A 13,845-nucleotide genomic window follows, 5' to 3' on the forward strand; every position below is an offset into this window, starting at 1 on the left:
GAATATTTTAACCCTATTAGTATTTGGATGTTTAGCTACAGTGCTCTTAGATTCGTCTAAAAACACATTGAAAGGATATTGGAGGGTGGAGAGACAAGAAAAAGGAAAATGAAACAGAGAGAGAAAAACAACAACAAAAAGAGAAAAAAAGACAAAAAAATTTAAAAATATGTAATTACTGTTCGTTTTTAAAAAAAAAAAAAAATCACAAAATAGAAAACCGCGTGGCGCGCTTGCTCATTTGTTGGAGGCTGAATTATTAGTAGAAAATCTTCATTCCCTTAAAAATCTAGTTCACTGGAGTCATGTGGAATCTTCTCCTGAAGGCCCGGCTTCTTCTGCCTGGGTGGGAGGAGGAGCAGAGTGAAAATTAACAAGAAAAAAGGTGGAGCTAAGAGCCAGAGAAAAACTGTGCCTTTTAAAAAAAAAGGGTAAAAAGGAAAAATTACCAAAAAAAGGGAAGACAGAAACAGGGAGAGACAGGAACCGAGAGACAGAAATAGAAGGCTGGGGGTGTGGGGCGGGGGGCGGGGCTCTCTACTGCTAGCTCGTTTGTTGGAGGCTGAATTATTAGTAGAAAATCTTCATTCGCTTAAAAATCTAGTTCACTGACTGGCCAGTCTTAATCCTCTCTGTCTTTTAAAAAATACTTATTTATTTGATCTTATTTATTATTATTACTTTTCAACTCACCAGAGAGCAACGGAGAGCAAGAGGGAGAGTGAGAAAGCAAGCTGCCAGGTCTGGGACTTGAATCGTGGCCGACCATGTGGGAGTCCAGTGCCTTAACCACCACACTGCCTGTCTTTTTTTTTTTTTTGGAGAGATTTTCACTGTAGGGCGCGGGCGCTCGCCAGCAAGACAGAGAGAGACCAGAAAGCGAGAAATCACCCCCCCAGGGAGGATGGTCACGCCGCAATCCCTTCTCCTCTATTCTCCTCTCGGGATCTTGGGCACGCATGCACACGCGCCCGGCATGAGTTTTAAGCCACCGGGTCCGGGACACGAACCGCAGTCGACTATGTGGGAGTCCAGCGACATAGCCATTACGCTAACTGCTGGTTCCCACACACTGCCTATCTTTTAAATGGAGTGTTTAGTCCACTAACATTTAATGTGATTTTGTAAAAAGATTACACAAGATATCAGTCACTTAGTAAAAATGACAATAAAGCACATACTCTTGAAAAATCTTCACCAAAACAAAACATATAAAAAAGAAATAAAACTAGATCACCTACGAGGAGTTGGTTTTCCATAGTTAACATTTTTCTGAACAGGATTTAAAACAGCTCTCTCTAAGGACCATTACCTAGGTCATAAAACAGCTTCAATCAATTTAAGAGGATTGAAATCAAACAGTCTGATCTCTGACCACAACGGATTTAAACTGAAAATCAGTTGCAGGAGGATATTTGAATAGTTCACAAATATGTGGAGATTAAACAACATACTCTCAAACAGCCAGTGGGTTAAAAAAAAAAACAAAAACAAACGAAACAAAACAAAACAAAAACACAGAAAATTAGAAAATATTATGACTGAAAATTAAAATACAGCATACTAAAACTAAAGATGCAGGTAAAACAGAGCTTAGAGGGAAATTTATAACTATGAGTTTCTATACTTTAAAAAGGAGATCTGAAACCAGTAAGCTAATCTTCCTCCTTTAGAAACTAGAAAAAAATATAACAATTAGCTCCTTCTCCTCCCAACAAGAAGAACAGGAAGAAGGAAATAACAAAGATTAAAATGGAAAAAGACAGAGAAATGAGGATGCCATGTTCTCTGTCTGGTGGTATCAGAAACCTGGGACAGGAGGGTGGCAGGTAGGAGGCAACCTCCCTGCCCACCAAGACCCCCAAACCTCTGTGCCTAGTGACACGCTTCAGGTTCCCATCAGAATTCCATTTCACCCTGTTTGCTCCTGCTTCTCTTCGGAATGTGAGTGTCTTTCCACCCACATGTATTCTTCCAGCTTGTAGTTCAAGTTCTCCAGTGCCATGGGATGTTTGCTATGCTGTTTGTTAATATGTTCCTGGCTTAGTGAAAAACACCAGTGAAAGTCAGTATTCGGGGCATTCTGCTTGGAATTCTCCTAAGCCATTACCTATGAGATTTCCATATACATTTACTAAGTACCTTAATATAGTTGCATTTGCTTCTCACCTCTGCTTTCTACACCTTACTCCCTTTCTGAACTCAATGACAACTCCCACTGTCATTGTAGATTTGGTTCCTCCCCTGAAATTGACCAAGTTTCACTTCATATATATGCCAAGGCTCCGTTGTCTAAGACACAGATGCTTGGAACTGTTCCACTACCCTAACATCCTGAATATTTTATTAGTATGCATTTCCCTCCATCTCCAAAAATGTTCTTTGCATTAAAGTCAATTCTGTCTGAAACAAATATAGCTATTTCTGCTTTGTTTTAGTTAGTTTTTTCATAAACTAAATATTTCTTTCCCTTTAAATTTGTGTTAGTGGAATATTTGTGGCTGCATCTGGTGACTAGTACCTGAGAGACGCCCAGGGGGCATGACTAGGGCCCTTGGGGCTGTCTTCAGTGGATGGTGGTGGAGGAGGAAGGGTAATTTGCAGGCCTGTCATCAAGATGTAAGATAAGTGAGGAGCAGCTATAGCTGAAACTGTTGTTACTGTTAGTAGCCTGGTCTACTAGGAATGGCCTGCAAGCTTTTGGATGCAGTGTTTTATCCTGAGTGGTTACTATGCTGAGATCTAAGCTGAGTGCAAACCCAGTCAAAATTCAGAAAGGGCTCTGTGGCTTTTACATCTCTTGATTGAGTTATTTTCTCTGTGATTTGATTTAATCTTGTGTCGTTTGCTTCATTGAGATCCTACATTGTCACTAATAGTGGCAAGACACGTACACAGGGCGCTCCATTACTTCAGAGACACAGAATTCAACCCTAGAGCCTCCAGAGCAATATTTGCACAGCCTCACGGTCTGGAACTACCAAAGTGATGTGGATATTGATATATTAGGTCTCCAGGAATGTCATGACATATTTTTCTATGCAAAAGTGCATCATGGGAACCAGCAGTTAGTGTAATGGCTATGTCGCTGGACTCCCACCTAGTTGACCATGGTTCGAGTCCCGGACCCGGTGGCTTAAACTTACGCCAGGCGCATGTGCGTGCGTGCCCAAGATCCCGAGAGGAGAATGGAGGAGAAAGGGATTGCGGCGTGGCCATCCCCCCCTGGGGGGTGATTTCTCGCTTTCTGTCTCTATGTCTGTCTCTGTCTGTCTGGCGAGCACACTCGCCTTATAACAAAAACTTCTCAAAAAAAAAAAAGTGCATCATGACTTTACCAACGATCCAATTGTTGTATTTACATTTGTATTTTGCTCTCTCTTTTTTTTTAATTTCATCTTCTTTGTGTTTCTTTTTCCTTTTTTGCCTTTTTTTTTTGGATTGACTCTTTTTTAAAGAATTCCATTCTTATTTATTATTGACTTATAACTATTCCTTTACATTATTTCGTGGGGCCAGCAGGTGGTGTAGTGGTTAAGGTGCTGAACTTCATAATGATTGCTGTAGAGATTACAATATATATCTTTAACTTTCCACAACTACTAAGTAATATTTATCACTTCATGTAAAATATAAAACCTTGCAACTGTATAGTTTCACTTACCTCCTTTATTTTATAATAGAGTTGTCATTTATATGTTCATTTACATACACAATATGTTATAATTTGTGCTTTTAACAGTTAGATTTATACTAAATAAATTAACCTAAAATAGTGTGTTGTATGTACCTGCATTTTTGTCATTTCTGGTACTTGTCATTCCTTTTTGGGAACTCAGAGTTTTCCCTTGCAATTATTTCATCTCAGCCCAAGGAACTTTATTTAGCATTTCTTGTAGTAGCGCTCTGCTGGTAAAACTAATTTTCTTGGTTTTCATTTTTCAAAAGGTGTCTTTATTTACTTCTGTTCTGAAAAATATTTTTGCTGACATAGAATTTTGAGATGACAGTTTATTCTTTCGGCAGTTCAGATTTTGTCACACCATCTCTGTCTTTTATTCATGATGAGAAGTTAACTGTCGTTTAGCTAAGGTCTGTTTAGTTCCGTTGCTCTGTATTTATCCTGCTTGGAATTCAGTGATCTCTTTGAATCTGACTTTTTACCAAATTTGTAACATTGTTGGCTATTTGTTCTTCATAATTTGTTTCTGCTCCGTTTATTCTCTCCTCATGTATGTTAGTTAGTCCATTTAATATTGTCGCTCAAGTCACTTAAGTGCTGTTATTTTCCAGCTTTTTTTTCTTCTCCAAATTGGATAATTTCTACTGGTCTTCCTTCAAATACATTGACTTTTTCTTCTGATAGCTCCAGTCTGTTGGAGATGAATTACACCTACTCAGTGGATATTTTTATTCAGATACTATGTTTTCCAGTTCTAGGATTTCCATTTGATTCTTATTGTAGTTTCCATTTCTTTGCCTTTTTTATCTTTTCACACATTAGGAGCATGCTTTTCTGTATATTTTTGGGCATTGTTATACTAGTTTGTTATTTAATGAATTTATTTATTTTTGGAGAGATTTTTGCTATATAGTACATGCCCTCGCCAGAGAGACAGAGAGGGACAGAGAGACAGAAAGCAAGAAATCATCCCCCAGGGGGATGGCACGCCACAGTCCCTTATCCTTCATTCCCCTCTTGGGATCTTGGGCATGCATGCACACGTGCCTGGCATGAGTTTTAAGCTGCTGGGTCCAGGACTCAAACCACATTAGACTACATGGAAGTCCAGCGATGTAACCATTACACTATCTGCTGGTTCCAATAGTATGTTATTTTTTACATCTGGATCATTTAAATGATTAGTTTCCATTGACTGGCTTTTTTCTTGAATGCTAGCCACATTTTCCTTTTCTTCACATGTCTAATAAATTTGGATTGCATGTTGATCATTGAGTAATAGATTGTAGAGTCTCTGGATTCTGTTACCTTTCTCTGAAGAGTATTTTGTTGTAGTCTTGTTTTGTTTTTCTAGTAGGATTCTAATGTGGCTGAATTAAAATTTCACGTTTTGTGTTTAGGTTTTTTATTCTTATTTAGGCTACTTGAATCTTCCCCATACCTTCATAGTTCAGCAATTAGAGGTTTGGGCAGAATTCTACACAGAATTTTTCTGTAGCTCTTCTATCTTTTCTGGAATTTTCCTCCTAGTTAAACTTCTGTGACCACCCTGGCATCTGTTTTCTGATTGTTTGCTCACTGAGACTGTAACTGCAGGTGTTCACCTAAGTCTTGGCCTCCCATCCTCAGGCAGAAAGCTGCAACAGCAGGAAACTCAGCCAGTGGTGTTCCCTTTTTCTGGGTGTCAGCTCACCTCCAGTTTCTGCTGGCTTTTTGCCTAGTCTCCTCAGGTAGCTGTTTTTGTATATTTTCTTTCAGTGAGTGTAATTATCTATGCAGTTTGTCTGATAGTAGCCATTCCACTATTACTGGAAGCCCTTAAAATAAAATAAATATTTATCCATTGAATAATTAAGAGATGCATTTTGACATTCTCTAACATGGAATTAAGTCTTGTTGCCCTTAATTACCTCTAAATAGAGCAATGAATAACAGGTGATACAGAGTGAGTGTTACTGTTATAACTGAGGGTAATTTATTCATGCACTTGGAATATAAGGAGTTGAAGTTAAAGCCACATCCTTATAGAGCCCTATATCTAAGCATATTCCAAGGGGCACTTCCACTTAAGAAATCAAACTCACACGGCCAGTCCTGTAGCACCATGATTAGGTATAGTACACTGAGAGTTAGATCTTACATGGCCAACTGCATTTGGAATCCCAGCCCCAGTGGTTGAATAACACACCAGATGCATGTGCATGTATGCCCTAAATCTTGATAGTATGGAGAGAAAAAGATTACTGCCCTCTCTGGGGTTGCTTTCTCTCTTTCTCTATCATACCCATTGGCAATTTAAAAAAAAAAAAACTAAAATAAAAAATCTTAATTTTAATAAATTTATATTAATGTGTTTACAGCAGATCTAGAATAGATATTATTTCTAAGTTAATTTTGGTTAACTCTTTTTTTTAAAAAAAAAAGAAGGTAAGCAAACTGGTAGAGCAGAGGTATGTGACACAAGCTTGAAATCACAGGGCTGGTGTCTCAAACCTTGATCCTCTTGCCCTATTCTCTGATCTGGTAGTCTTTCTAGGCTGCAGAATTTCTGTTAATGAAGCAAAATAACATACTGCACACAACAGAGGAGTAAATGAAAACATCAAATCTGAACCTGAAAGGGTTAGATTGCATTTTCTTCATAGTAAAACAAAATACACTTTTTTTCATGCTTAGCAAATCTAGTCTTTTTGGCTCTGTAATTCCAATATTAACCCCTTTGCCTCACCTCCAGGTTATTCTAAATTTCACCAATGTTTAAGCCATTTTATGGGAAATGTTTTGACAAGGAGAGAAAGGTAGCCTTGAGCAAGTTTGTCTTGTCTGTCTTAAAGGATGTGTGCATCTGAATAGACAGTGTCAGGTTGATGGGAAAAAGGACGGCTGCATAAAAGAAAGAAAATGCAATTTCTGGAAAGTCTGCATGTTTCCAGCAATATTTCAGGATTCTAAGAAAACACCAATGGTAGATGATGCTGGTGTAGCGGGAGCCCTGGGATAGAAGGCCGCAGAGGCTTCCATGGAGGGTTCGGCAGCAGGTTGGGGCCAGGGTTGAGGCCATGGAGCTTGCTGAGGTAAAGCCAAGAACAAGGAGTGGATCCGGGTCAGCAAGCAGGGGCGCCTAGTCAAAGCCATGAAGATCAAGTTCCTGCAGGACATCTGTCTCTTCTCTCTGCCCATCAAGGAGTCTGAAATTACTGACTTTTTCCTGGGGGCCTCTCTCAGTAATGAGGTTTTGAAGATCATGCCTGTGCAGAAACAGACTCACACTAGCCAGTTGGCCACATTGGTTTGGGTGTGATGTGCTCCAAGGAGGTGGTCACCACCATTTGAGGGGCCATCATCCTGGCCAAGCTCTCCATTGTCCCAGTGCAGAGAGGCTCCTGGGGGAACAAAATTGGCAAGCCCCACACTGTCCCTTGCAAGGTGACTGACCACTGTGGCTCTGTGCTGGTGTGCCTCATTCCTGCCCTCAGAGGCACTGGCATTGTCTCAGCCCCTGTGACTAAGAAGCTGCTGCTGATGACTGACATTGATGACTGCTACACCTCAGCCTGGGGCTGCACCACCCTCCTGTGCGGCTTTGTCAAGGCCCACTTCGATGCCATCTCCAAGACCTACAGCTATCTGATCCCTGACCTCTGAACAAAGACTGTGTTCATTGAGTCCCCCTATCAGAAATTCATTGACCATCTCCTCAAAACCCACACCAGTCTTGGTGTAGAGGACCCAGTCTCCAGCTGTGTCCACAGCATAGGGTTTTCATAGAAGAAAAATAAAGTGAATTAAGCCTGGAAAAAAAAAAATCAGGATTTGAACTCCCTAAATATCAGGATCTTGAGTATGTGCCTCTGTATCAACCAACTTGGACAACATTACATGCTACTAATGCTTACATTGGTGGTCCCCAGGGCTTCCATCAGAATCAGTTAACTCAGATTGGTCAGGAGCCCATCAGAGGCAGAGCTGAAGTGATGTGCACCAGGTGGAGACAGGAACTTAGGCCAGGTAGGCAACAAGCTTTGGATGCCATGGTAAAGACTTCAACTCTCACTCTGAATTAAATGGGAGCCTTAGGAGATCTCACGCAGAGGGAGGATGTGCTCTTATTGTATTTTCTAAGGATCACTGTGGCTGTTGTACAGAAGAGAAAAGGCTCAATGGAGAGACCAGCTGGAAGACCCTGTGTCCCTCTGTGGAGGAAGGGGCAGTGATGTGACCTGCATGAGAGAAATGGTCAGATTTTCTGGATAATAAAGTAAAGGCAGAACTGATAGGTTTGTTGATAGATATGGATGTGACTTGTGAGAAAATGAGTAAAGGGTTACTCCTGGATTTTTGTTCTGAGCAATGAAAGAGGGAAGGCATTGGTGAGCTGTTATGATCAGGATGCCTGTGAGCTGAGCAAGTTTGGGTGGTGGTGAGGAGTTTTTCTTCAGGGCGCATCAACTTTGAGATGCTCCCAGTCACCCCAGCAAAAGAGCCCAGCAGGTAGTTGGAGTGCAAAGCCACCTTTGGTGGTAGCGCAGCTATTACTTCATCCCTGCCTAATGTTGTGCAGCAGGTCACAGGCATGTTATAGTCTGGACTTCAGAGCACATTTTTGACCACCCATAAGAAGCTATTGCAATGACTACAGCACAGAAATGTCCAAATATCCAAATGCAAACCCAAGGCTGACTGTGTAGACAAAAGGAAGATCACAATGACAGTTACAAAGTCACAGGCTTCAGAGTATAGAGCATGGTTTACCTTTTATTGTAAGATCACATTTTCATGCAATAAGGTCCAAAACACACATGCAAAGACATTTTGCAGTTGATTTTGTGGAGAGAACAATGGAAATAAAGTATACTATAATGTATTTTCTGTGTCCAAGAGGAGAGACTCATATACCAACCACATCGTCGAGATCTAGGAAAGTCTTTCTGCTTCAAGGAACCATAGCATTGTGAAAAGAGTCACCTCAGCAGTTATCTGGGACTCATGACAAATACCATATCTTGTGTTAGATGCTGAAATGGAAGGACTGTCAACTTTCAAAGGAGGAAGAACAAGGATGTCCATGGCATCATTCAGAGAGGAGTGGTCTTCGAGAGGGTGTAAAGCATAAGGTCCTCCAGCTCTCAGACATTTATTTGTATTTGTTATTTAAAAGGTGTAATTACTGGACCAGCCAGGTGGCATAGAGGTTGGGGTGGCTACGTCACACGTGTTCAACTACACAAGTCCAGATCCAGTGACTCTAGAAACACTGTGGGCATTTGTGCATGTGTGCCCAAAATTCCAAGAGGAGAATGGAGAAGGAACTGTCATATGGCTATCCCCCCTGGGGGGTGCTTTCTCTCACTCTATTTCTCCAGCAAGTGTTTGTACCCTTTACCGAATTTTAAAAAAATAACTTTCTTAAGGCAGTTTTTAAAAAATAGGATGGAGGGGACCAGCAGTTAGCATAATGGCTACGTTGCTGGACTCCCACATAGTCAACCGCGGTTCGCGTCCTGGACTCGGTGGCTTAAAACTCACACTGGGCGCGTGTGCGTGCGTGCCCAAGATCCCGAGAGGAGAATGGAGGAGAAGGAATTGCAGCATAGCCATCCCCCCTGGGGGGTGATTTCTCACTTTCTCTCTCTCTCTGTCTGGCAAGTGCACGCACCCTATAGCAAATAAATAAATAAATAAATAAATAAATAAATAAATAAATAAATAAATAAATAACTCTCAAAAAAATAGGATGGAGAAAGTCTGAATGATTTTTTTAAAAAATAAAGTTTATTTATTTTATAAGTGAGTGAGACAGAGAGAGAGAGAACACCCCAACAAGGGTTTGATATCACAGTCCACCCCAAGATTCAACCTGTCCTAGGTCTTGGCATGCATACACCCACTGCACCACCTTTCTGACCCCCATGCTTGGATTTTTTATTCAATCTGAAAAGAACCGCAAGTCTTCCAAAGAGATGACCTAGCACAAGCATTGATTGTAGAGATCAGCTGCCATGAGAGACTCCACTGTGCATGTAAAGACTCAATGGTATTCTGGAAATTACTTCAACTGGTATTGACCTGCCTAACCTCTGTAAGCCAAAACCTGAAACATTCAAGCCTTTCATGTGTGACTGTCTCATTTAGAGACACCTTCAAAATGAAGTGGTGTCACCTTTTAAATACATAATATTGGGCTAGCCAGTGGTGTGGCAGTTAAGGCAACTGGATCCCACAGGGTCAACTGTTCAGTTCGAATCTTGGACATAGCGATTGGAAAAACAGTAGGCATGTGTGAGTACCCAAAATCCTGAAAGAAGAATGAAAGAGAAATTATTGTGGTGTGGCTATCCCTTTGGGGAGTGCTTTCTCATTTTTTCTCTCTCTCTTTCTCCCTAGTGAGCATATGCACCCTACAGCAAGTTAAAAATAATCATAATATGGGAACCAGCAGTTAGCGTAATGGCTATGTCACTGGATTCCCACGCAGTCGACTGCAGTTCGTGTCCCAGACCCGGTGGCTTAAAACTCACATGGGGCATGTGTGCGTGCGTGCCCAAGATCCCGAGAGGAGAATGGAGGAGAAGGGATTGCGGCGTGACCATCCCCCCTGGGGGGTGATTTCTCGCCTTCTGTCTCTATGTCTCTCTCTGTCTGTCTGGTGAGCGCACACGCCCTGTAGCGAAAACCTCTTCAAAAAAAAAAATCATAATATAAATATATAAGATTGTTTTATTGCATTCAACTTAAGCAGCTTGTATCCTGAAAAAGGAAAGCGATTATTTAGAAGCTGATTTTGTTTGAAATTATGCTCAGCCATAATCTATCGGGAATAACCATGGTGTTCATATATTTAAATGTAGAAGGTTAAAACTATAGTCGGTGCAGAATTGAAAAGTCAATCCATTTATAGTCATCACACATGCACACACACACCTAGGAATCAACCTATCTAAAGAGATGAAAGACTTTTACAAAGAAAATTCTGAAAAACTGGAAAAGAAATTGAGTATGATACCAAGAAAAAAAAATGGAAAGATATTTCATGTTCCTGGACAGCAAGAATCCATATAATTAAAAGTCAATTCTACCCAAATTAATTTACAAATTTAATGCAATTCAGATCAAATTACCAATGACATTCTTCACAGAAGTAGAAAAAATGAAGAAAAAATGATCATTGTTTATCTAGACTCATAAAAGTCCCTGTATCACCAAAGCAATACTATACAAAAAATAATAAAATAGGAGGCATCTCACTAACCAACATCAAAATACATTACAAAGCTGTGATAATCAAAACAACATGGTACTGGCTCAAAACCAGACATATAGACCAATGGAACAGAATAGAGAATCTAGAAATAAATCCCAAAACATACAGCCAACTGATTTTTGACAAAGGGCACAAGACAACCCAGTGGGGAAAAGAAAGTCTCTTCATTAAATGGTGCTGGAAGAACTGGATATTCACTGCAGAAAAATGAAACTGAACCCCTGTCTCTCACCCTTAACAAAAATCAACTCAAAATAGATCAAAGATCTAAATGTAAAGCATCAAACTATGAAACTACTGGTGGGAAAAAAAAAAAAAAAAAAAAAAAAAACCAAAGAAAACACCTGAATGCACTGGAATAGGTAAAAATTTGTTAAATAAGCATAGGCAACAATTCCAGGCATCAAGCTAAAAAGCTTCCACACAGCAAGAGAGAAACATTATAGTGAAGAGATAACACACAGAATGGGTTTGCAAACTATACTTCAGATAAGGGACTGATAACTAGAGTACATATGGAACTCAAGCAGCTCGCGCGCGTGTGCACACACACACACACACACACACACTCGCAATGAATAATCTAATTTAAAAATGAGCAAATGAGTGAACAGCCAACTCTCTAAGGAAGATATATGAATGGCCAAAAAGCATATGAAAAATGTCCAGCATCTATCACAAGGGAAATGCAAACCAAAACCACAATGAGATACCACTTACCCCCAGTCAGAATGGCTATGTTAGAACACATGAAGAACAGTAAGTGCTGGTGGGGCTGTGGTCAAAAGGAAATCCTCTTACACTGTTTGTGGGAATGTAAATTAATACAACTACTGTAGAAAACAATTTGGAGGTTCTTTAGAACCTACAAGTAGAGTTACCTTATGATCCAGTAATCCTTGGCGTTTACCCAAAGGGTAGGAAAACATTCTGTAGGAATGAAGTTTACACATTCATGTTTATTGCGGCATTATTCCAATTGCTAAGACATTAAAGAATCAATCTAAATGCTCAAGAACTGATGACTGAATTGAAAAAAAATGTAGTACATATACACAATGGAATATGACTTGGCCAGAAAGAACAATGAGATCATGTCATTTGATTCAAAGTGGATGAATATAGAAGATTTAATGCAAAGTGAAAAAAAGCCATACAATGAAAGATAAGCATTATATATCCCCACTAAATAGATGGTGAATGTCTGCACTCTCTAGCAGAAATGAAAAGATTGGAAGATATAGTAGAGAGGGCAAGTGTAAACACCAGAGACTATAGAGGAGGGGATGGATAGTATAGGGTAAGAGGGAAGGGCTCAGGGAAAAAGCATTTAGCAGACACAAGAATGTAAAAATGATATATATGGTAATATCTTTGATTTGATTGTCAGGCACTGCATGCATGCTTTGAAAAAACATATTGTATGCTATAAACATACACAATGATTAAATGTAAATTTTAAAACATCATAAAATAAAAAATAAGGTAAAACTATAACTGGAAGAGCAAATCTTTGGGAACTAGGATCTGGTGAAGAATTCTCAGATATGACATCAAAAACATGACTTTTGAAAGGAAAAACTGATAAATTGAATCTTACAAGTTAAAAACTTTTGCTCTGTGGTCTTTTCTGGCTGGAACTATGGAGGGCATTCAAGAGAAGAAAAAGAAGGTTCCTGCTGCTGCAGAAACCAAGAAAAAGGCTCCTGCTGCCACGGAAGACACCAAGAAAAAGGTTCCTGCTGTGCCAGAAACCCTTAAGGAAAAGCAAAGGAATTTTGCAGAGCTGAAGATCAAGTGCCTGAGAAAGAAGTTTGCTCAAAAGATACTTCGAAAGGCAAGGAGGAAGTTTATCTATGAAAAAGCTAAGCACTATCATAAGGAATATAGACAGAAGTACCGAACTGAGATTCGCATGGCCAGGATGGCAAGAAAAGCTGGCACCTTCTATGCACCTGCAGAACCCAAATTGGCATTTGTCATCAGGATCAGAGGTATCAATGGAGTGAGCCCAAAGGTTCGAAAGGTGTTGCAGCTTCTTTGTCTTCCTCTCCGCCAGATCTTCAATGGCACCTTTGTTAAGCTCAACAAGGCCTCAATTAACATGCTGAAAATTGTGGAACCATATATTGCTTGGGGGTGCCTGAACCTGAAGTCAGTAAATGAACTGATAGACAAACGTGGTTATGGCAAAATCAATAAGAAGTGAATTGCTTTGACAGATAACTCTTTGATTGCTCAATCTCTTGGTAAATTTGGCATCATCTGCATGGAGGATTGGATTCATGAAATCTATACTATTGGAAAACGATTCAAAGAAGCAAATAACTTCCTGTGGCCCTTCAAATTATCTTCTTCACAAAGTGGAATGAAGAAAAAGACCACCCATTTTGTAGAAGGTGGAGATGCTGGCAAGGGGGAAGACCAGATCAACAGACTTATTAGAAGAATGAACTATTTTTGTAATCTGGTCAGTAAATAAACAGTGGCTGTTTTTAGACTGCAATTAAAATTTTTTTTTTTTTTGCTCTGTGAAAACCCTTGTTAATGGGATGAAAAGACAAGCTATAGACTCAGATAAAATATTCTCAGAAAAGTAAATATCTGAAAAGAACTCATACCTAAAATATATAAATAATTCTCAAATTTCAACAAGCAACCACAAAAATCTAATTAGAAAATATACAAAAGACATAAAGAGATATTTTATTGAAGAGGAAATTTAGTAAATAAATACACGAAAAGATGTTCAACACCCCTAGTCTTTTGTTAAATGTAAATTGAGACTATGATGAGATATTACTACTTACCTAACAGAATGTCTAAAATATAAAATAGTGACAATATCAAATGCTGGTAAGAATTCAGAGAAATGGCATCTCTCATATATTGGTGGTGAAAA

General features: G+C 39.6%; 2 pseudogenes; both read left to right on the forward strand.

Annotated features, from left to right (window-relative positions):
• Nucleotides 1–6,701: 6,701 nt before the first annotated feature.
• LOC106735429 (40S ribosomal protein S2 pseudogene) lies at nt 6,702–7,450 on the forward strand (annotated as a pseudogene).
• A 5,135-nt stretch (nt 7,451–12,585) lies between these two features.
• Nucleotides 12,586–13,392, forward strand: LOC106735422 (60S ribosomal protein L7 pseudogene; annotated as a pseudogene).
• The last annotated feature ends 453 nt before the right edge of the window (nt 13,393–13,845 follow it).

This window comes from Tupaia chinensis, unplaced genomic scaffold (genome assembly GCF_000334495.1).
Source record: "Tupaia chinensis unplaced genomic scaffold, TupChi_1.0 Scaffold000386_1, whole genome shotgun sequence".
NCBI classification, from domain to species: domain Eukaryota; kingdom Metazoa; phylum Chordata; class Mammalia; order Scandentia; family Tupaiidae; genus Tupaia; species Tupaia belangeri.